General features: G+C 40.1%; 1 protein-coding gene across 4 annotated transcripts in view; it reads left to right on the forward strand.

Moving 5' to 3' along the window:
* HECW1 (HECT, C2 and WW domain containing E3 ubiquitin protein ligase 1) overlaps window positions 1–25,544 on the forward strand; it is a 419,038-nt gene that overhangs the window by 51,345 nt on the left and 342,149 nt on the right. The window contains exons 1-2 of one of the 4 annotated variants that reach the window (XM_065583849.1): window positions 9,034–9,270; window positions 9,752–9,818. The exons of 1 other annotated variant lie outside the window; for it this stretch is intronic. The gene's annotated coding sequence lies outside the window, so the exon portion shown is untranslated. Of the gene's footprint in view, window positions 1–9,033; window positions 9,271–9,751; window positions 9,819–25,544 lie in introns of those variants that run through there. 2 more of the 4 variants (XM_008169652.4, XM_065583850.1) reach the window with 2 other exon arrangements.

Raw genomic sequence — 25,544 nt, forward strand, 5'->3', positions numbered from 1 at the left:
ACCCAACTGCTGTAAAAGTGGAGCCTGAAGCACTAACATGTAGCTGATGGTCCAAAGCATAGCTGTCAGGTGAGTTATATGAGATCCCAATAATGCAATGCAAAGATATAGTGACAGATATTAGATAACATCAGTCAGGCGCATTCTTGCAGATAGTATGAATGTGTCAAAGTGTGTTATGCGGTTCTGAATCCCAGTAGAGAGAATAATCTATAACAAGAGATCACGTAAGCAAGATATGAGAAGATCTGGACATCCCACTTGGACATATGTGCAGTGTCAAGAAATTGCTGCTGTGTACTATGTCTAAGTTATTCACAGCAGAGTGCGTATATTCCAGTCATCTCTAATCGTGTTGTTGTTGTTGGACTAGTTGGACACTGTTGAATGGTTTATACACAATAAAAAAGGCCAATATTGCAGCAAAGGGCAAAGCAGTTATATCCATAAGACATCCAACACCATCAGAGATTAATCCATTACAGACACAAGGCCCCTCACACTGTAACATAAATCTGAACAGTAAATATCCCACAAAGCCCAACACATCTTGCCAATATGGCCTCAGTGACATACATATCACAAACGTAGTATTTTCAGTTTGTCACCAGTCCATTCTGCAGGTACAGATTGTCTGCCAAGGAAAAATGACCCCACAATGGCAGAATGATAGCTACAGTCTCATGTTTGGAGGATTAAAAGTGCAACATAAAGCTTAAGCCACTTTAGGTTGCTCACTTATTTGTTGTGCTTTAGGACAGAAGCATGCTGAGTTAGGGATTAGATGCTGACGACATCTCCTCTGGGGGAGGCCAGGCCTATTTTTTCTACAAGTGCAAGAAAAAATTAAAGAATAAGCCAAGTGCAGCACATTTCACCCCTCCCCCACAACCCACCTAGCTCAAGACAAGAGAGTAGCATCACAGAAGGTAGCATCCTTTTTTCCTGTAACATTAAAGTGACCTTATGTCTGAGTTTTTCATATAATGTCCAGGTGTTTCCTAAAAGCTTAGGACACCTGAAATGGCCCAGTTTTTCATCTCATTAGTCAAAAAGTTTGAGGTTTTTTTTTTTTTTTTTATAACTACACCACAAAGGTTCAAAATATATTTATTTTGTATCTCTCAAGTAGAATTTACTTTGTGTTTACCAGGAACAAACAAGCCTGTGGAATGAGAGTTCAGTGTGATGAATGCTATTTGGAGTGAAGAGAAAAGTCAAATGAGCGTAAATTAGGGTGACCCGATGTCCCGATTTTTATAGGGACATTCCCGATTTTGGGGGCTTTTTCTTATATCGGCGCCTATTACCCCCCACCCCAGTCCTGATTTTTCACACTTGCTGGCTGGTCACCTTCGCGTAAATGCTATCAAAGCTGTTCTTTCACTCAGTGAGTGTTAGTGACACTTGATCAGTGTTTCATGGAACATTAAGTTAATGGGGGGGAACCTTCAATCCATTAAATATGCATATGTTGCTGTTAAGTCAGACACTGGCAGTAATGAGACCACAGCCGCACCCATTAAAAAAAATAAAGTTCTTTTGTGCAAGGATTTCATGAACCCTAAAAATGTCATACAAAAGTGCCCCATTTTTTTTATTTTGAAAAGTTAGTCACCTTTTTGCAATATACACTCTTTTGGAGATTATATGTCAGAACATAAACCCAATTCTGCCCTCTGTTACCTGGGCCTAACCCCCATTGAAACCTGTCATTGAAGTAATTTCCCTTATGGGCAGTTTATTCCATATATGTGAAACTTCTTGCACCTTCCTTTGAAACATCACTGTTGGAGACAAGATACCAGATTAGGTGGACCACTGGTTTAATCTGGTGTGGCAAATCCTATAGTCTCATATTAGGATATGTCTCCAGGAAGGAGAAATAAAAAAAAGGACCCAGAAAGCATTGAAATAAGGGCAGGAAATAAAATGAGTTTCAGCCTGGAAACATGCAAGCTAATATGTCTGGAAGAAACAATCTCAAACATCTAGTGGAGTAAGAAAGTTCCCCAGATATGTTAGCTTGATTTTTCCATGTTGAATCTCATTTTATTTCCTGACTATATTTTGAGGCTCTCTAGGGGCTTGTCTACATGGAGATTTAACACATGGCAAGCTGGGCTGTGAATCTACAGCACTGTAGTCTGCTGCACAAAGTGGACCCTGCTACTGCTCACTAGAAGTTCTGCAGTGAGTTTTGACTTACTGCTGGCCACACAGCCATTTAACACGCAGCAAACTAGTGTGCTGTAGATTGACACCCTGCCTTGCTGCATGCTAAGTCTCCCTGTAGACACGCCTTAGGACCTTCTTTCAGCTGCCAATAGTCTCCCACTTCCCCAGTGAGAGAGACCCTCATGCCAATCAAAGCAGATATCCAAATTCTACAGTATATCAGGCACACAAATACACCCTGGGGGTGTAAATGAGGAAACCTCACAGTGTACTGTTGTATTAATTGTGAGAGGGTGGCATGCCACACCTCTGCTTCTTCCACAAACATAAGACTGCTTCTGAGGCCACCTTTCTTATAAATGTCTCTGGGTAGCTTACTTGGTGTTTGAATCCTTCCACCAAGTACACTGCAGTATTTCTATATCCTTACACATTATGTCTCAACTTTCTAACCCCTTCTCCAAAGGCAGGGGAGAGCTGTACTCAGGAGACCAGACCCCTTCATCAGACTCTCCTATCCTTCTATTGCTCTCTTTCTCTCTCTCTCTCTTTTTTTTCCCCCCCTGAGGAAGCCTTCCTGTGCCCTTTTATACAGCTTCCTCAGTAATGGGCTAATTGGTTCATTGACTCACTAGCCCCAATCTGCCCTGATAATCAGATACACCTCTGTCCAATTAGGCCTTCTCCAGGGGAACCTAATTAGTACTAATAGTGACCAGAGTGCTGGCTCACGTGCTAGTCCTCAGTCACAGGAATATTTGAAGCTGTCAGGAGGCTATGGGCCAGAGTCAGAAAAATTAGGTATTGTATCATGAGAATTGCAAAAGCAGAGAGTGAGATAATGGCAGAGGAGGCTTGAGCCTAAATTTAGACCAGGAAGCTTGCAGGGTGGGAGAGGGGAGTTGAGGTAAGTAGGCAGGCTCGAAAAGGTTCAGCAGCTCACTTAAAATTCAAATAAGCATCTGAACTATGAAACTTTTGTCTGTTAGTTTCTCCTTTCCTTTTCAAAGCATTGTTCCCGAGCAAATAACATTGTTCCCAACATGGTGGTGGTATTCCCTTCTTACAACTAGAAGACCCAAATTAATCTGATAAGTATTATCTTATTTTCTGCATCACCTACCACACTGCTACATTTGAAACTGTTTGCAATTTGACTGTGTATTTACTAGGGATGGCCATGAGACACACAGTTTGTAGCCTGAGCTGGTTTTTGGACTCCTCCATTTACTCAGACACTGTCAATGGACAATCTGTTAAGAGTTGCCTCTTTCTGGGGATTTTTGTAAGCTACTTATATTTTGTGGCGATGAGTATGGTATCAATACTTAGATTACATTAGGGTAAATTGAGGTCTATGCAAATATAAAGGACCAGATTCAAAATTCTGATCTGGGCCCAGATTGTGAACTCTAAAAAAATTTGAGAGCCTTTGGACAGCATATGGAGTTTAGTCCTGTCTGAGGCCCAGAATGAGAAAGATTCATTCCTACACTAGACACACATTTTCTATACATAAAAATGTCTTGATCCTACTATCCTGCAACCCTGCAGGACTAGAAATGAAAGGCTCCCTCCTTTCCACTGGGGCCCACCAGCACTTGATTCTGTGCCTTCCAAAGCCTGAGATTAGAAGTGAGCATCATGAATCTCTTTGGAACATCTTCTCCAGTGGTTGAAAGCTCGTCTAGCTTTTGTTCTAAGAGATGAGTAAAAAGATATTCAACCCTAAGCTTATTGTTGCTGTAGACTGAATCATTTCTATCCTTGGCCTAGTTTTGAGGAGAAAATTCCCCATTTAAGAAAAAGGCAGAAACATTTTTGAGACAGGGGTTTTTGTTACTTTTAGGGCTGTCAAGTGATTAAAAAATTAATTGTGCTGTTAAACAATAATAGAATACCATTTTTTTTACATATTTTGGATGTTTTCCTCATTTTCAAATATATTTGATTTCAATTACAACACAGAATACAAAGTGTACAGTGCTCACTTTATAATTATTTTTGATTACAAGTATTTGCACTGTAAAAAAACAAAAGAAATAGTATTTTTCAATTCACCTAATACAAGTACTGTAGTGCCATCTCTCTTTATCATGAAAGTTGAACTTACAAATGTAAAATTATGTACAAAAAAACCCTACATTAAAAAATAAAACAATGTAAAATTTTAGAGCCTGCAAGTCCTCTCAGCCCTACTTCTTGTTCAGCCAATCGCTCAGACAAACAAGTTTGTTTACATTTGCAGGAGATAATGCTGCCCACTTCTTGTTTACAATATCACCTGAATGTGAGAACAGGTGTTCTCATGGCACTGTTGTAGCTGGTGTCACAAGATATTTATGTGCCAGATGCGCAAAAGATTCATGTCCCTTCATGATTCAACCACCATTCCAATGGACATGCATCTATGCTGATGACAGGTTCTGCTCGAAAATGATCCAAAGCAGTGCAGACTGATGCATGTTCATTTTTGTCATCTGAATCAGATGCCACCAGCAGAAGGCTGATTTTCTTTTTTGGTGATTTGGATTCTGCAGTTTCTGCATTGGAGTGTTGTTCTTTTAAGACTTCTGAAAGCATGTTCCACACCTCATCCCTCTCAGATTTTGGAAGGCACTTCAGATTAAATCTTGGGTCTAGTGCTGTAGCTATCTTGAGAAATCTGTCATTGGTTCCTTCTTTGCGTTTTGTGAAATCTGCAGGGAAAGTGTTCTTAAAATGAACAACGTGTGCTTGGTCATCATCCAAGACTGCTGTAACATGAAATATATGGCAGAATGCGAGTAAAACAGAACAGGGGACATATAATTCCCCCCCCCCCCCCACAAGGCGTTCAGTCACAATTTAATTAATGCATTATTTTTTTAACAAGCATCATCAGCATGGAAGCATGTCTTCTGGAATGGTGGCCAAAGCATGAAGGGGCATACGAATGTTTAGCATATCTAGCACATAAAAACCTTGCAATGCCAGCTACAAAAGTCCCATGCAAACGCCTGTTCTCACTTTCTGGTGACATTGTAAATAAGTGTGCAGCATTATCTCCCGTAAACGTAAATAAACTTGTTTGTCTTAGCGATTGGCTAAACGAGAAGTAGGACTGAGTGGACTTGTAGGCTCTAAAGTTTTTTGCATTGTTTTGATTTTTGAGTGCAGTTATGTAACAAATCTAAATTTGTAAGTTGCACTTTCACAACAAAGAAATTGCATTACAGTACTTGTATGAGGTGAACTGAAAAATACTATTTCTTTTATCATTTTTACAGTGCAAATATTTGTAATAAAAAATTATATACACTTTCAATTACAACACAGAATATAATATATATAACAAAATGTAGAAAAACATCCAAATATTTAATACATTTCAATTGGTATTCTACTGTTTAACAGTGCAATTAAAACTGCGATTAATCATGATTAATTTTTAATTGCAATTTTTTTTAAGTCAATCACGTGAGTTAACTGCGATTAATCGACAGCCCTAGTTTTTGTTTTTTGTCTTTTTTTTAATAAACCATTGGCAGTTGTTCAAAGCGGCTTTGTGATTTGAAATGTTAGAAGTAGACTCAGCTGGATGGATTAATGGTCTGAGTGCAGATGAAGGGGTCAAAGCTACATGATAAATGCGATTTTGCTAATGTATATATTTTGTGTCAATATGAACGCATGTACCTTTTCTCTCGCTTACATGTATGCAAAATATGGTTCTGTTACACTGGTGCAGCCCCACTGACTTCACTGAAATTGCACTGGTATAACCAAGAACTGATTTTGGCTTTATATTGTTTTGGTCTATAGACTTTCTGAAGGTTTTTTTGTTTGTTTTGTCTTTGCCTGTTCTCTGCAATGTTGTCTCCTTATTGTCAGAAGTGCAGTTTTCCACACTATTGAAGAGCATTGACTGGATTGTATGGGGTTAGGGCCATTATCAACCCCAAAGTGTGGTCTAGAAGAAGTTGGCTGGCCATGGAGTAGAATGCATGGCGTGTTCCCTTAAGAGGTATGTTTCTTCTGTATTCCAAGGAACTTCGGAAGGCACTGTGCTTTGCAGTGCAGTGTGGCTCAGCCCTGCCCCTGACATTAGGCTTGCCTCTACAAGGCAGAATTGAGTGCTGAGTAAGGATTGCTGGATTTAGCAGTGTGTATTTTAGAGCACTTGCACTATTGATTTCTCCATATTGCTAATTTAGAAACATAGAACTGTGCCTGCTGTGAAATTTGTGCTCATTTCAGGTGTCATGACCACAGGAATTGGTATAACTGGATGAAATTTTAGGTCTGTCTTGTCCACTTTACAACTTTTAAAGGTTGCTGGTATTGAATGATTCAGAAAGTGAAAAAATAAGATACTCCCCATGTCCCATGTGTGATGGTAACATGAGGAATCCCTGCCTGACCTTGAGGCATTTACATTTACAACTGGTCGAATGGGTGTACTATAGGCAGGCATGTCTAGTATAGCACAGCACACAACTTTCTGGGAGATCATTAGGTTTAATTATTTCATTGCTAGATCTCTGTAACTAACTGCACCCACTGTGTTAGGGATCATTCTGTGTGTAATGGCCAGTTTGGTTTAGTGTTGGAGGAGGGGGCTGGGATGGCCAGAATGTGTGTACGATTTCAAATTGCTAGCCATATCCCTGCCGTCAGACATGCAGCCTGATGTCCCTTGCATCATTGCTTTGGCTTCCATAGTTGCAGTGCTATTACTGCTTCTAAAATATTCTTTGTATTAAACCTGCTGCATATTCATTTCATTGTGTGGCCCCTGGTTTCTGTATTGTGGAAAGGGGTAAACAATATTTTCCCCACCCAATTCATGATTTTATAGATCTATTGCACAGGTTATTTAATCCCCCTAATTTAAGGGTGATTAAAATATTGAACCATTTTTTCCCAAACTTGGCTTGACTTTCTTTCGGCGGTGAGGACTATGCTCATGCCAAGTTTCAACTTTATTTCTACTGTTTTATTTTCTTTTTTAAGATAAATGAGTTGAAATGCCACAAAACATTTTTCACAATGGGAAAAGACCATTTTAGAAAAATCTTTAACTAAAAAATAACTAAGCTGATTGATTTCAAGCCTTTCCTAAGAAAAACTACCATTGGGGTGATACCAACCAGGGTTCAGAGTAGCAGCCGTGTTAGTCTGTATCCGCAAAAAGAACAGGAGTACTTGTGGCACCTTAGAGACAGGGTAAATTTCAATCCTGAAAGAATTTATACATGATTTTAAAAAAGGGGCTTTGAGAAGTGGTTTCGATATCTACCTTGACCATGAAGTAAACACTACTGGGAACACCTGTGCACATTTTTTTGTCACTTCCTCAGAATCTATTGCTTCAGGTTACAAATTAAGTTCTATGTGAGCCTGGCAAAATTGCCATGAAGATTTGCCAGTTTAATCAAAAAACATACTCACCCAGTCTTCACCAGGATGAATAAAACACTAACGATATTTTACTTGCTTATTTAAAAAAAATACTTTTTTGGGTTGAGTGGGGAAGGAGAATTTTAGAAGGCCGATCTATCTTTCGTCTATTCTAGCCGAAACCCAAAGCTGATGTTTTGCGGAAGTGCCTTCCTTCTTTTCCTTCACCAGATGGATACATATACAATACCTTGTCTGTGGATGCTCACTGGAAACTCCCAGCAGCATTCCCTGTCTATTTTTGGTGAGTTGATTGATGCAGGAGTTTGATGCTAGCACAAATGCGGAACCTATATGGGAGTAATGAGTGCGTGGCACCTTTACACAGATCATTAGCTGTGGTTTGCAACTCCCCGTTCCAGCTGGAGATCACCTTTCTTTGTCAAGAAGTACAACTCGTAAAATGCTCTCGGTACGGGGAGAGTGGGGGAGGAGAGAACGCGGAGATCCCCAATTAGATAGGAAGGAAATTGAATGGTGTGTGGTCCCCAAGAGAGGGAGGTACAGCTGCTAAAGCGGCAACGGTGCCTTCCCGGGCTATCCTTTCAGATAGGTCTCTTTGTGTGAGAGAAAGAAATTGATGATAAGATCCCATGACGATAACGGGCTAGGGGAGAGCCATTGGGAGGGATCTGAAAACAATATAAGGAAATGGAGAAGGCGGCAAGTTGGACTCATTGGGCCTGGTGCTGCTCTCACTTACATCAGGTTAACCCCTTTGATTTCAGTAGTTACTCCCCATTTATGCCAGCGTAGCCGAGAGCTGAATCAGAGCCTAAATGTGTATGTGAGGTGGATGGAATCCGAGTGTGCATTTGTTGGATTCCGTGTGTAATCCTGGGCGTGCTGCATTAAATGAGTGCGTCGGGGATTCTGTGCGTGAGGGGGGCGGGGAGGTGGTGAATTCCACGAGGGAATTAGGTGGGCGTTGGACCTGATGGCTGCAGGGGTGGCGGGTGTGCACAATTTCATTTGTGAGGGGGAAGGGGTGGCCGTGAACTACCATGCTCGGGGAGAAAGGTGTGCTTTGGCCTCTGCGTTGTGGGTCTTGGATCCCAAATCCGAGGTGTGTTACAACTCCACACACGGAGCTGTATTCCAGAGCGGTGTCAATCCTGGAGGGTGCTGGACCACGACACGCGTCCATGCAGACGTGTGAGTGTGCTGGAGCCGATGCGTGTGATGGGGAAGACTCAACACACGCTTGCGGTGTGTGCGCGCGGGGGGAAGGTGGGGTCGGCCTGGGGGGAGGTGAGCAGCAGCAGCAGGTCTCCCGGATCCGTGTGTGTGTGCGGGCGGGGGAGGAGGGGCCGGGTGGCGCTGAGCAGTGCGAGCCGCGGCTTGCGGTTGGCTCCATCCGCCTGGTACCCGGAGAGAGGCGGAGGGGAGGGAGGCTGGAGGTAGGGATGGGGAGGAGGAGGAGGAGGGAGCAGCGGCATTAGCGTTGCAGGCGTATCAGTGCGGCTGCCGGTGCTGAACTGTGGCGCGTCTCTGCCGGGATTGACACCCCTGGCGCTGTGGGGACACGGCGCGAGCCGGGCGCTGAGCTCTCCTGCTGCACCTGGCCATGAGCCGCACGTGTGGGATCTAAAACCTGCCCTGGCTCCTGCGCGGGGGAGCATGATCTGTGCCCGGGCCGGCATCCTCCAGGTAGGGGGCTGCTGCCTTTCCCTCCCCTCCTCCCCCTTCCCCGGGCACAGCCGCTCGCGGCGGGATGGGCTCTTCTTCCCTCCACTCTTAGGGAAAGAAAAGGCCCTGAACGCCCCTGGGGAGGTTTAATTTTACTCCTGGCATAAGTCGGGGAAGGGGAGGAGGGTAGCTGCCCGCCCCTCCCCCCCCTCCAATGACATCTTGTCTCTACAACCCGGGCTGTGTGGGGTCAGATGCACATCCTGGGTGTTGGTAAATGCTCACCGTAAAAAGGCAGCAATAACGTTCATAGCTTGCTTGGGCTTGGGAAGGGTGGGCTCTTGTCAATTAGGGAAAGGGGGACCCGGTTGTCTATTAAGACGTGGGCCTTCTGGTAAATGGTCCATGTTGCTGGCTGTACTAGCGTGCAGGGGCTGGCAGGTCATAGAACAAAGAAGCCCCCCTTACCCCGGGGCAATTTGTTTTTTTTGGACTGAAACAGGTGGAGATGAATGGCTGAAGGGGGATGATTGGCCTCACCCGTTTGACACAGGACTCAAGATGCAGTGGTAGGGGTTGAGAGAGAGAGTGTGTGTGTTCGCTCCATGTCATTTGTTTCAGAGCATGTTTCAGTCCGACCACTGGTTTGGGTTTGCCCGATCTGGGAAGGGAAATGGAAAGCCATATGTATGTTGGATGCTTGTGTTGATGGGGAGTGGGAAAAGGTGATATGGATCTTGTTGTCAGGACAGCATGTAGGATGTGTTTGATTATTTGCTTAACCGTTGGCCTGTCATCTGAATTTCACTAGCAAGCAAATAATTATTATGAGCTACATGCCATTAGTAGTTGGCCTCGCTTTGAGAATGTGAACATTGAGGTTACAATACAGAGTCCCATACTGGATTTTTGATTATTATTATCTGGGCTTTTTTTTCCCCTTTCAGTCCCTGGCTCCTTGACAATGCAGCACATTTTAAAACATAAACTGTGCTTTTTTTCTCTATGTTGTTCTGAGATAATCTTATAATTTTATATGTTGGTTACTACATTTATTTTTGTTGTTACATCATAACATTTTTAATCTTTTATCACTTGTCATAGGCAGTTGAATTGTCACAACTTATTTTAAGTATGTTAAGATAAATGGCATAGCCATAAATAATATAGCATGTAAAACTGTCAGATACTGCGATTATCATTTAGCATAGCATATATACATACAGTTAATTTGGTTTCAGTTTGCACCACAGCCCGTGTAATTATTTTTAATAGTTGCAGAAAAATAATTTGGCCTGGATCTAGTTTTTTGTATCCTTCAATTTAGAGCTGCAGTAGTACCTTTTTATGCTGCACTCAGCTGAAGTGCGTAGAGAGGCTGTACAACAATCACTCAGACTAAAGGAGAATCCTTCTGCTACCCTCTTGTTCATGCATTTAATAACCTGCCATCTGATTCAGTGGGGCACGTATCCCTATATGAAGAGAGCAGCAATTAGGGGATATGGAACTGCTTTACCAAAAATGTCACACAGCAGGTGGTCAGTTGTGCCTTTCTGATCAGTGATCATACTAGGATTGTAGTTATTACAGTAATTCATTTTAGATTGGGGATTCATTTTGAAAATTTGGATTTTCCACTAAGAAGGGATTATCATTCCTCTGTCTAGTGTTTGTTTTTTGTAAATGGAGTACAGCATGTATTCAGCTGCAGTCTGTACTTGGCTTGTTCCTGTCTCTGAAATACACACATCACTGGGATACATAGGTGCTATGTTTGTTTCCATTTGCCAGCACCAGAAATAAACTTAAAAAGCACACTTCTTTTTGTCAATGTACAACATTAATCCTGTTATTGAATTCCCAGTCAGGTATGGGAAGAAACAGTATGTCTTTCCAGAGGAACTATTAGTTCTGTTTGTTTGTTTGTTTGTTTTCAGTGTTGTAGTTTGAAAATATTAAATCAAAGAGTTGGCTAAAATCAGAGTTTTTGCACAGTCAGGCCTTGAGAAGAGCAGTAAATGAACCAGGATGTGCCATACACGATCTCTTGTATCACATATTAAAGAGTGTGTTGCAAGCACACACTTAGATTTGGACTCTTAAGCAGGCAGAAGGTTTTCAAGTATCATTTCAGCTTTTTGTTTATTGGAAAACAAAGTGGCTCAGAGTGAGAACTGTTTGGATCAGTGACTCTAACAGGAAATGTCAACATATGAAGGTGGTAATGATTTATTTAATAGCAAATCATATGATTATATCCACAACAGCCCAAATAACTAACCAGTACAATCAAATCAAATCACATGTTCCATATTTAAAATTGCCTGTAATAAATAATTGGCTAGTCATTTCACAGTCATTGTTCATGTTGTGTGTATATGCAGTCTGATCCGCATTCCTTGCAAACCCAGGATGCTTTGGTGAAGTTTTGGAAATACTACTAATGACACCAAGCAGCACTCTCATGCCAGCTAGAAGCCAAATGTTGCTCATTTTACTTTTGTGAGTAGTCTTAATGAAGACAATGCAATTACTTGCATAAGTAATACAAGTATGCTTATCCACTACTTTTTTTTTTTTTTTTTTTTTAGCATTGGGAAAGATGTGTGTGTCAGTGAAGGAGTGGAAAAAGTTCCAAAATGGGGGAGCGACTATACCAGACAGTTAGTTTTTGGTACTGGACCACTTGTAAACAGACTTTTTCATTTATTCCCTAAAATTGTTTGAAATCTTTGAAAATGTGAATGCATAAGTTAAAGTGGCTCCTAAGTAGCTTTTACTCAAGCAAAAGCTGTTAAAAATAAATAAATCCAACCCTAATTTGGACAAATCAAGAACTTCAGACTCAGACTTTTATTATCCTAAATCCACTTAAAAAAAAGTACATCTCCCAAACTAAAAATTCCAGTCCATATGATAGATTTTTGCCAGCACTACTATGTTCTCATATATTGACATAGATGTACAATTTATCCTGCAAGACAAGCACTTACAATTTAACCGGCTTTTCTTCAAACTTAGACATGAAGATATTCACTTATTACCCATTTGGTTTTCAACATCTATATAATCTGGCCATTTTCAAGAAAGATCTCACTATCCATTAATATCTTAGTTCTCCAATGTCATTCTTACGGTATCTTAAGGTAATGATGGATCAAAGGAGCTTGTAACATTTCAATTAGTGTTTTTAAAAAGTTCCCTGCAGGACTAGAGCATGTGGAAGTGAAGAGCGGGGAATTAAACTGTCAGGCTTAAAATCATATAGGGGCAGTTTCCCCCCTCCACTATTGCAAGGGAAGGAGTGCAAACAGCAGTGGATTTGGGGTGTGGTGGGGGGCACAGAAAGAAGGAATGCCGGCTCTGTAGGATTCTCTCCCTCCTGATCACAGAGAGGCTATCCTTCGCAGGAAGTAGACTGCAGATGGGGAAGAGGGGAGCTGGTAGAGGGAGGGTTAGTGTCTGGGTTCAGCAACTATCCTTGGCAATGTTTTGCCACTCCATCTCTAACTCCATGTGGATCCTTGGACTAAATTAATGCTGACCGTGTCATCATTAACTAACACAAGTTCTTCCTGCACAGCAAATTCCCTCCCCCTGAAAGGAGTGGCCATCCAGAAGGCATTAGCAGAATGGCTCCTGAGGAGGCTATGCTGCCATGGAGGTCAGAAAGCAGCATGAAGGCGTAGTGCCTTTGTGGATCGGCCAAGATCTTGGGAGATCTATCTGTTTGGAAGTTGAATTCCTTCCAGTTCTGTGAGGGGCAAACACTCCCACTGTGATGGTAATACTCCTTAGCCTTGTCTACATTAGGAATGAGAAAAAAATCCCGCCAATGACAGTTTCATCTATTTTGACTGCCATGTTAGCTAAACCAGCTTTTCAGTAAATGTAACTAACGTGGTGGTAAACACACTGGAAGTCACCAGAATCTTGTCTACACCAGGGCTTTTGTTGATGCTTTCACTGGTTGGATTTATTTTGTAAAATTCCCTAGTGTAGGCATGGCCAGAGAGTCAAAACCTAGAAAAATAACTCTCCTAGAGGATGATTTGGCTTATATTTTAAAACTATATACCCAAACTTATTTTCTCATGTGTGATCTATGGCATATCAATCTGACCATTAAAATTCAAAGAATTTGAAACACCTTCCTATTTTTTGTGTGTGCTACTTTTGCCAACTGTTTACTTTTAGTGTCTCTCTCAGCTTTGACAATAAAGAGAGGAGTCAATTTAACTTCTCTTTAAAACTTCTGTTTGGTTTTAATTTTTGGTCCATTTTACTATCGGGTTTCCATGTACCAGCACCATCTCCTAAACATTGTGTGGAAAAAACTGCAGGCAAGTATTTATTTTCTTTTTAAAAAACCTCCACAAATACATTTGGCATCAGATTTGGTAAACATTTATTGTCATTAAATTTAGAATTTGGGCCAAATTTGACATAACCATTATCTTTAGATTTATTCTTAAATAGAAAACAGGATATTCTTGTGTGTCTCTCTATGCATATCAGTGAAAAACACATGCTGATGTGTCCAGAAAAAAGTAAAAAGTACAGACATTAATAATAAAAGGCATGCTGGCCACATATTTCAATAAATGATGTACAATCAAGTCTTGAGCTCATCAAGATGTTTTAAAATTAAGAAGAAAATCTAGCCAGTTCTTTGGCTTGTTCAGGCCAGGGTCATCTTTGTCATACTCCATGAATGGTAGCCAAATTGCGAAGGAACGGATTTATGAGTCATTCTTGTAGTGTGTCATCTTTTCTATGGCTAGGACATCCTATAATTGAATAATTCATTTATTCCAGGTGGGCAGTTTCAGGTTATGCCATTCTGTTGCATTGACCAATGAGCAGCTGGCAAAAGATGACATTTAGGCATCATTCTTTACTGTGTTGCACCATGTATACTCAGTTACACCTCTTTGCAGTCAGGTCAAAGTGGGTGTAAAACACTTCCAAATGTTAGCATTCAAACCCATTTTTGAGAGGTGTAAATGACCACACGTGGTGCAAGTAGTGGAAAATCAAGGCCACCATCTGACCCCAGTAAAGAATACATAGAGGGAATTTGCGATTGACTCTTCATTCTTTTCTCCTATAACTGTCCCATTGGTGTCAATAGGAGTTTTGGCTAATTAAGAATTGCAGGTAGATCCCGTGGGTAGAAAAAAACACCTGTTTGTATTCATTTTGTTCAAGCAAAAAAGGATGTGGATGTATTAGCTCAGCTGAAGTAGCCTGGATTAGGAATTTCAGCATGGGCCATGCTGTGCTTAAGCATTTTGACTCCCCATTTCCTTGAAATCCAATGCCCTGAGTACTTCTAGAGGCTGTGAACAAGATTCTACTCTTCTTTATACTGGTTCTGTGTCAGGGAAGTTACTCATGATTTACACCAGTGTGAGATATGAATCAGGCCCTCTTTTTGTGATTGAATGAATACCATGTAAAGAGGTAGCATGATCTAGTGGATAAGGCACTGAACTGGGTATTGGGTGATTTGGATTCTAATCTAGGGGCTGCCATTAACCTTCTGGGTGACCTTGGCCACTTCATCTCTCTACGACTTTGTTTCCCCTCTCACCCTTTGTCTAACTTTTCTATTTAGATTGTAAACTTTTCGGGGCAGAGACTCTCTCTCACCAGGTGTTTGCCCAGTACCTAGTACAATGGTGCCTGAACTCAGGTGGGGACTATAGCAGCTATCATAATACAAATAATAAAGTATGGTACTTCTGCATATACTTTTTTTATGCTGTTTCATTACTTGGCTAATAAGGGGGAACCCTCCTGTTCCTGTTTTGAGATTTCAAAATAAATGATCAGCCAAACTCACCCTAGTTATCAGGGCACAGTAGTATATCACAAAGTTCTTTGAGAATTCTGTGCAGTCAACATTCCCTTAATGGAGAACATAAGGTCAGTGGGGAAGAAAATGTGTGCATACCCTCAAAAATGCTGCTGTTGAGACTTTTGCTGAGGTTTCATTTTATGGATTGAGTAAAGCCGCCTCTCTTACACATGTTCTGCGTAGGGGCAGGCCTATGCCATTCCCAGAGGTACTGTGATGTCAGGTATTCTGGGCATGCATGAGTGGCCATGCTACTGGTAGACCACTGACATTTGGTTAAAACCTGAAGTAAAATTCCCATCTAAGTCTTTAGGTTGAAATATATGTGTTTGTCCCAAAATTAAAACCCATTTAAACTTGAGAGTTCTTAGCTCCTAAAACAGTAATATGTACAGAACGTATCCTGTACTGAATTGCCTGTATTTAGGTAAAACTGAACTTGGATTAAATAAATGAATAATTTCTTACATGTAGTCAGCACAGACCTTAAAGAGATCTGATAGAGTGATTTGTCATCCACCAGCCTGTTCAGTAGTTATCTAGGAAAATTAAGGTGCTATTATGTTATATATTTTACATTTTTAAAATATTGTTTAGTTAACAATAAGATTTTGAAAACTAGAAACTGAAATCTGCCTTCCTACTGAATTGATTTTCCACTTTGCGACCACACACTAGGCTGCAGAGCCAGATTTTTGGGATCTGGGAAAACTGCAGCTCAGTGGAGTCTAGGATTTATTGGAGGGGAAATTTATGTGAGATAATCCCAAATTTCACATGGAGCTGTTGTCTGGATGCACCGATCAATGCACTTCAGGCTTTGCCAATATTAATTTCAAACCGCTGTGTGCTATCATGGTATACTTTTGCAAAAGGGAAGATCTGTTACTGCTCCTTCCAGCCATGGGTGGGTGAGGAGTAAGACTTTCTAGCTTTTGTTATTTCCCCCTCCTTCCTGCCATGGGGGAGGGAGAGAGTAAGAAGGAGCAATTGTACATTGGTGCAATTCTAAGAAAGTCTGAATTGAGAAGAGACTAAAAGGGGTAACCCATCCCCAAATCCTAAATGTGCTGCTGTGCTGGTGGTGCTCTCCTTTTTCCCCAAAAGGAAAAAATCCTACTGAAGCATTGTTTTCAAACACGCACCTATCGCCACCGGTATAACATAAATTGCAGGGACTTTGCTAACACATATAAGAAGCAATAAGGAAGGTCAAATTGGGACATGTCAATACTGATAGTATTCCTTTAAGAAGGCATGTGATTTTATTTTGCAGCCAGTATTCTATTGCAGACTCAGCAAAATGGCAAACTGTTGTTTTGTCACATTTAAGGCAGCACATCTATCATTTATTGGGGATGAAATATTTGGCTTGCATCATTAATTATGGGTAGAAAAGATGCACAACATATACGCATCATTTTGACTTTACATAGAAATGCTTTCTTTTTTGCATATAAATATGTTTGTTGGAGGAGGAGCGTGCAGCATATGCTGTGTGAAGCAGCATATTGTAAATGGCAATTTTTTGTTGCAACTATAAGATGCAAGAGAAAAAAGACATCCTGGCAGTAGATGAAATATTTAATTCTGAAGCTGGAACATCAGATTTCTAAGCTGATACTGTTCAGGCTTCATGAAAGGCCTGTTAGCCATTAAGATATATGCTGTCTGGGTTATGGAATTGTACATGATATGTAGAGATTATGGATGAGATTCTTTCACAAAGCTAAATTATGTAATGTGAATGCATCATATAATTTTAAATAGTAGGCAGTGCTGGGTCAGCACCATGACTCAGCAATACTACATATATGTACTGAGTCATAGCAGTAACTTGAAGCCAAGATGGAAAGACTATTATTAAATCAAATTCCATGGTCCAAAATTGAGCAAAGCTCCAACTATATATATTGGGAGTTTGTTCAATTAAAGACTGCAGAATCTGGCCTATTTTTACTATCTATCCAAAACTGAACATCACAAGGAACATGGGCTATTGTTTTGCCAGTCCCAAGCATTGAAACTTCCTTCTAATCACGCTAACATCAGAGCCAAAGCAATAGAAATATATGCTGTATTGCCCACTCAAACATTCAAAAATAATGAGTTTGAACCCCCCCAAAAATCATGAGATATTTTTAAATGGTTGGGTTCTTTCTATCTATTTCTGATTCTTGAGTCTTTATGATACCTTCTGGTCGCATTGTTAAGCTTTTTTTCTGCAAATGTGAGAACTAGAAACATACTTAAAAAACAAACACCACCGCCCTCCCAAAAGCTGAGATTCTCACGTAATCATATAACTCCAGGAGCTGGGATTTTCGATAAAACATCAAATATTGCATTACTTGCAATAAAATCATGAGAATTGGCAACACTGTATATGAAGGCCTAAGTTCATTCTCTTTTTATTTTTCTTCCTTTTTTTTTCATTACTTTATTATTTCATTAAAAACAAAATAGTAAACTAAAAGGGGCACTGTCCACCTAGACATTACAATTCTTTCTGCACTTTCAGTAGTGTCTTGGATCATTAATGTAGCATTTTGCCACAGTGCCATATTGGGCGAATAAAAAATCTTATATTCTGTAGTGTATTTATAAGGCCAGTAAATCTGAAATGGGAGGTGGCAATGGCATTCTCTCCTTGCTCCTTCTCTTTCTAGCTGTACCTGGGGCCAATATTTGTGCAGACATTTGTAAAATTAACTCAAGGGATGATGCAGAGAACTGGGACCCCAAATTAAAAAACATTCCGGAGAATGGCTTCATCACACAAGCAGACAGCTCAAGGTAGAGCTCTTCCCAAGTCCCGAGTGCTGCCACCAACTGTTTGCAAAGAGTATGTTGTCTGAACCTCTCCTTCCTAGCCTATTTTTCTGCATTCCATACTGAATTTTACCTCATTTCAAAGTGGAGGCAAGCCTGCTGTGCTTACTCAGGTAAAACTCCCATTGAAGAGTGAGAGTTTTGCCTGAGGAATGACAAGATCTTTTGTCCTGATCCAAATCACAGCCTGTTGTTAGTACAGACCCACTATCTGCTTCTGAAATTCAACATGGAATTTGTGCTTATTTCTCAAATCATTTATTGGGCACCATGGTTCTGCCATTGTGATTTTGCTAGGGGTCTTCCTCTCGACACGCCAGTTTCCATTCTCTTAATAGCTTTGATTTTTTTAAAAAAAATGGGTAATTGCAAAATGCTGTGGTTACCTGCACCATAGCTCACTACAAATGTAGCAATTTCTAGCCTATGCAGTCGTTTTATGTCTCAGACAATAAAAACATGGATTAATAATTCTCTTAAACTAAGATGTTGTCTTGGTTGCACCTAAGAGTGTGATGTAGGCAAAAAACGTAATGTCTGTATTTGAGCAATTATACTAGGACAATCCTGACAAATTATTAAAATATATCATCTCAGCATAAGTGTCTGAATGCTAAAGTATCTCTGGCTTGTGTGTCCAATTGCGTAAAAGGAAGAAGCAGGTGCAGAGAGATCCCACATCATAAAGTGTCTAGGCCAGGCTAGCAAATTATGGTGTCTCATGAAAATCCAGTGTTTATCACTGGAAGGGAATGGGAAAGACTGGGGAATGGTTTCTGCTTCCCCTTAGTAATGAACAATGACTCTGAAGGAAATGTAGGTGGGACTTTAATGGAGGTACAGTAGAATGTTATGGGCCCTTTTGTAGTTTCGCTTGCCACCTCCTTGCTGTTAGGGTTCAGAGGAGGGGAAAGAGGAAGGGGCTAGAGACAATTCCCAGACAACATAAGCAGGAAGAATGCCTCCAGGAGGTCTGATTTTAAAGAGCGGGTCCTAAATCTCCATATTGGAGTTATAGGGTCTGCCTGCTGCCCTATCCTTCTTCGGGTGTTGAGCACAAATATTGGTGTTCTGGATGCCCCCAGGTAGGAGTCAGGGATGGGGAGAAGGTTCTCCTGCACTTTCTTCTCACCGTAGTACACCTGCAATAGAGAGCCAGAATCTGACATGGTAGCTGTACATTTCACCTCCACGTGAATATGACTTTTGGATGCTTAGAATTGGGTTGGTTGCCCAGGCTGGGGTCTCTGAGTGGGGTTGGAGTATACCTTGGTGTTCCCCCATTCTACAAAAACTGCTTCTCCTCTGACTTCCGTGGGAAGAGGGGGTAGAAGTGATATTCCAAAAGAGGCTACAGGAGAAGGTGGCTGGACTAGAGGAAAGGACGTCTTTTGTATTTTCAAACTCTTGTCAAAATGGGAATGAGAACGTGCTGTGGGAACCCTCCAGATTTGTTTAAAAAGCAATTCACGAATTTTGAATATCATAAAGTTCGCCCATCCCTAAGAACCACCAGCATTTTAACATTTCGCCAAACCTGGTGGAGCATTTCATAAAATACATGTCATGTCCTTTTCTTCTTTGTGCACATCATAATGCACAGCTAATAGAAAAATGTATTTTAGCAAGATGTCTCTTTGTACAAGAAAATTAATCTCTGGCAATAAAAGTTGGTGATGGGTGGTTGGGTTATGTGTGTGTGCAGGTTTTTATTGCAATATTTTTCTAATGATTGGAAATAAATCAGCTGATGCAAATTTTCTTTTGTAGGAATTATTTGTTAGCAACGTATGATTCTGAATTTTGACTATAAATTAAATATGATCATTGCAACCTTTTTTTAATCGTGACCCAATTCTGCAAGTGCTCTATGCACATGTATAACTTTACTTGCATAAGTAGTCCCACTAACTTTACTCACTTAAGTTGTCTTATTGAAGTCATGCACATATGTAAATGTTTGCAGGTTCATGGATTATATGAGGCCAAGTTGTGCTTGCTTTCTTCCATTTCCCTTTTCAGCATGGTGAGAAATAGACAGAGTGGGTAAGGCATTATGAAGAAGAGTGCTGATTAACAGTGTAACAGCTAGTAGCTCGGACAGGTTCATCATGATTATAATCAGCCTGGCTGATTTGTGACCTCTTTGATCTACTGTCTCTCTCAGAATCATTATAATCTACTTGTTGGCCTTCTATTAACTCACAGATTGGTGACCAGACATCCTGATTTTATCAGGACTGTCCTGATATTAGGGGCTTTGTCTTCTATAGGACCCCATTTCCCCCCATAATGATTTTTCACACTTGTTATTTGGTCACCCTACTCACAGGGAGACCAAGTTCACCTTGTTTAGTTACTAACTCTTTGAGTTTTGGTAGAAGACTTCTGCTCTTTTTTGAGATCTGAATTGGTCCGTCTTGATGATGTCTTAATTGGAAGAAACAGGTTCTTGTTAGGCTTGGTTAATGCAGTAGTTTTCGGATTTCTGGTACTATTCTTGGTATGGATTTTGGTGGCTAAAGCAGAATATGGCAGCTGTGAAGTACACCTCTACCCCGATATAATGCGACCCGATATAACATGAATTCAGATATAATGCGGTAAAGCAGTGCTCCGGAGGGGAGCGGGGCGGGGCTGCGCACTCTGGCGGATCAAAGCAAGTTCGATATAACGCGGTTTCACCTATAACGTGGTAAGATTTTTTGGCTCCCGAGGACAGCGTTATATCGAGATAGAGGTGTATGTGATGAAATTTCCTGTGAGAACACACAGACATTTAGGGCCTTATCCCGCAGTCTTTAAAATATGTAAAAATACCCTTCATTAAAATGGAGTTATGTGCAATAACCATGAGTAAAGACTTCTAGTTTCCAAATTATGATGAGAGAACTTTCCCTCATATTTTTGATATTTAAAGTCAGATTGTACTCTGAAAAGTGACTGTGAAATAACTGTGGGGTCCCACACTTACTGTGTCCTGGGGATTTCCAGTTAAAATTTGCTAAGCTTATAAATAAGTTGTTTCCCCCCCCAACTGCCAGCCCTTCAAACTCAGCCAGGGACCTGAAAGTCAAGCTGTGTTCTTACTAGCAATTGTTCACAACCCAGAAACAGTGAATCTCTAGGCCAAATTCCTACTCCAGTGCCACTTTATTGTCTTCACATTTTGCCTTCAGTTACACATGTAAACTCTATCGCTTTCAGATGTGTTATACAGGTGTAATAAACAGAAGGCATAATTTGAAGATGTTTGGATGACACAGATGGCCCTCTTAATGGAGTTTAGTTGACAATTCTGTTGACAATGAATGAGGAGGATGAGAATTTAGTTCCCTCTCAAACTTTTTTGGTTCTTCTGCAGGGCTGACAGTAATAGAGGAAAGTAAAATCTCCTGTCACTGAAGTCAGAGGGTAAACTCTGAATACATCACAAGTAGCAGAGCTGCTGACTAAAAAGGAGCCATTTTTACATAATTGCTTTTTGGAGTGGAACTGCATTTTAGTAGAGAAACTCAGAGTTGATGAGCAGACATTCTTAGAGATAGTGAACTAATTTTTTACTGTGATGTTCCTTTTCCATCCTTCCTTGTATTGCATTTAAGTTCCAAAGTTCTATCATTTGAAAGGTTGCTGTTGAACTAGTCTTCCTTGTTCATCTTTTACAACATTGCATCTTTGCACTGCTGCACCTGCTCCCAAGTCAGATCTTGCAGGTAGCAGTATTCAGGAAGCAGGGTTCAAGAACCCCTGAAAGGTCTTAGCCAAGTGCTAAGTCACAAAACAGAATGTAAGATAGAGGCTTTACTATGATCTATAGAGAATCCATGAATTATGTATTTAAAACAAAAGACATGGCAAACTAGGTGCACCTCTGAATTGTTGATCAAGGTTATTTGATATGGCAGTTGCTAAGACAGTGTAATTATTATGTATGTTTTTTCTGAATATTAAAGTAAAGAGCTGAATTCATCTCCATGCAGGCTACCCTAAGGCTGCCATAACTCTCGTTTTAAAAAAGTCTCATTACGTCCATTTTCTTGAATATATGTATTATTATGCATAGATGCTCCTATCACCCTAGCCAAGTTGCTGACGACTCCTTTCCTCTCTCTAAGTTGCTCATCTCCCACATAGAAAGGAAAGAGAACCTGGCAAAAGCAGTCTGATGAAGTGCAAATATGAAACAATTATTTATATGAAGTGCTACAGTATATGTGCATGTGGGGAGAAGGGAATCATCTAACAGAGTTGGTGGAAAATTTTCCAGTGGAACTGGTTTTTGTTGGAAAAAGCTGTTCTGATTAAATCAAAATATTTCATTAGGTCGTATCAAATGTGTCTACTTTTTTAATGAAAAATTATAAAAATGTTTAATTTTCATAAGGTTGAAATGCTTGTTTAGACTGTCATATGTTATATTAATATATTCATGTACATTATAAATTGTAATAAGTATAAGTCAAAAGTATAGAATTTATACAAAACACTTTGACCTTATTGAAATGCAACACTTTGGTAAGGTTGTTTTGATATTTTGGAAATTAAATTTTTCAGAATTTTTATTTCACAGGAAATTTTGACGTTTCTTTGTGATTCAGGATGAAAGAAAGAACAGAAATTCTGACTTTTGCCGAGCTCTTTTTAACAGGGATGAGCGCGTAAAATTACAACTGTCTTCTATGCACCCTCCCCACCTCTTTTTTTTTTCTTTTTTTTTTTTTTTGTTTGTTTTAAAGCCATGGGTCCAATCTCATGCCTGACCTAAGTACTAGCCTTACACTTGGGATGCATTTGGCTAAAGAGGTCTAAAATAGTTGTGAAAGGTTGTATTATATTTTCATGGGTTACAGGTGAATGGACTATGGGGTTGAAGGCCATAAAGAACTTCTGCTAACATTTCTGTAACACATTCTTTTAAGATTGAGATACCAAAAGAAAACAATAGACTCACAGACTTTAAGGTCAGAAGGGACCATCATGATCATCTGACCTCCTGCACATTGCAGGCCACAGAACCACATTGCAGGCTACACAACCAAGTTAGCAAGTTAACTTGTGGGAGGAACAAATCTATGTTTTATCATTCTGAAAAAAAAATGATTATGGCTAAACAAAATCATTTTAAATTAGGCCCCTGCTTCCTTTTTTATTTTCCTTTTTTCTTTTTCAATGCACGTCGCCTTAGAGTGTTCTTCCAGATTTCTGCAGATATTTTTTGTTGTTGTTGAGACCAAACATTTCACTACTAGAATCCTTTCATCATTATCTCTTGCCTCCCCATCTTCATCTCCTCCCCTCTTTTTCAAAGCACCCTGCTAGTGGAAGCTGGCATTTCCTTTTCGCAGTACCATGCTTGCATGTAAAACATTAAAACATTTTGGGTTAGAACCTCAGCTCGTGTAAATCAGCATCGCTCCATTGCTCTGGCCCTTTGTTTCCATCTGAAATTGGGAACTTCTTATGTTCAATTGAAAAGTAAAGATCCACATTTTAACACAGCTGTGCTATGCTTTAATGCAGTAAAGGCAAGATCGCTATAGCAGCGTGCTCAAAAGTGGGCTTAATTAAGAAGGAAATGTACTGTTTTGACTTTACATCTACCATGAAAGTGAGAACCAGACTTCATTTTATTGAGCAGGAGAATGATAGCCCTTACTAAACAAAAAACATTTTAAGGGCATTTTGCCTTCTACTTCCATTTCTGTGGTGAACAATCTTAAACAAGATTTTTTTTCATATGCTTCCCTATAAGTCATTCTCGTTATATTATTGCAAGCCCTTATTTACATTGCTTAGTGTATTGAGATTTTGATGTGGAAAGATTGCATTTTTCTCAGTGTGTGAGTTCGTTCAGTCATTCATTTGTTCATTGTTCAGAGCACATTCTTCTGCAGCAGTAGCATAGTTTCATTGTTCTTGTCTAAAGATGTAATGTCTAAGATAATGAAAAAAGAGAAGGCTAATGGATATTTTTTATTGTTCTAAGAATGGTCTTTTTTATAAGAAGTCTGTTCTGTTCACCAAGATATGGTAGGCAAAATTTCAGGAAGGTTCATTTCTTTTTGTGGATGATTAAAATCAACTCTTATAGTGAAAATCTATTTAAATAAGTAAATTCATACTTAAATAAGGAGCTAGTTTTGTTGTAGTACTCTTTTGTCTTCTGGATAAGCATAAGTTTACCACTGCACTACAATGTGATTAGTTTAATGTTTCGCCATTTGGTCTGGGCACTGCCCCAGCAGCATACCAGAGCTTGATGGATACCTGCTGGAGGGGAGTTGGATAGACCAATCTCTCAGTTATCACTTTTGCCACCTTGTATCAACATCCTCGAAGTATTCAACCTATTTTGCCATACCTGTGTTATGTCATTCTTATTGTTCAACCTGTAAAGTGCCAGCGTTGTGGCAAGTTTTCACCTGTTAAATGCAGTGAAGCCAGAATCAGATACAAAAGGGGGAAATATCCTCAGTAATGGTTATTTCTTAAAAGCATAGTTCTGTATTTCCCCAACTTCCTCCAGGCAATGTTGTTATTCGGAAAGTGTCAAGACTTTTTATACAAGTAGGATTTATATAGAGTGGGTAACGTTAAAAAGTAATAAATACTATACTACAATCTTGACTTTAATTCTGGTATTACCAAAAATTAGAATGTATATTGCAGCAAGCTGCTTATATTACACCATGGGTAGGGCCAAATCCTTATGGCAGAGTGCAGCCTGAGTAGGCAGATAAGTGAAATGAAATCCTCCACACCAGACCTTGGAATGTCTGTGGAGCCACTCTATTGAGTCCCCTTTGGCATAGAGGCCCCTTTGTTGCCCGTATGTGTCCCTGCCGTGTGGTGATAGACTGGGCTCTGTTTCAGAGTTACTTTTTACACTAGATGCACCAAGAAACAAAAGGGACTAAACTGACCTATTGGCAGTGGTTATGGAAAAGATACAAAGCTACCAAAACTCAGGAACTGATATATAGCAAAGTATCTTGCAAAGTCCAAGGATCACTTGTATATTCTTATTCCACTTGAACTGTCTGCAGTTGTTGACACTGCTGATTACTTTCTTCTCTCAATTTCTGTGATCTGTTCTTTCCTGGTTCCCTTCTTACGTAACTGACCTCTCTTTTGGTATCCGTTTCAGTGAATCCTTATCCTCTTTTCTTCCTTTATCTTTGGCATCTCTGTGTTTTGTCCTTGGTCCCTTCCTCTTCTGACTCTTTACCACCACATCCACTCTTGTTTTTAAAGACACCATCTCTGTGCTGACACTCAAAACTACTTTTTTCTTCCTTCAATCTCAGCTCCTTTGTGCAGTTTTGCATCTCCACCTGTACTCCTGCTCATAGATGCTCCACAACTATTTCAAACTGGGTCCGTCCAAAACTCAATCTCTTATCTTTCCTTCTAATCCCTCTTTACTTCCTCCTTTCTGTGTTACCATTGACAAATTAATTTTTTCCCCCGGCTTGCAATCTTGGTGTCTTCTTTGATTGCTACTTTTACAGTCTCTTAATTCTTTCTAATGTCACTAAAAGTTTCAGTTCCTCTCTATCCCCAGTACTAAAACCTTTGTCCATGTCCATCTCTA

Source organism: Chrysemys picta, chromosome 2 (genome assembly GCF_011386835.1).
Source record: "Chrysemys picta bellii isolate R12L10 chromosome 2, ASM1138683v2, whole genome shotgun sequence".
In the NCBI taxonomy this organism is placed as follows: Eukaryota; Metazoa; Chordata; order Testudines; family Emydidae; genus Chrysemys; species Chrysemys picta.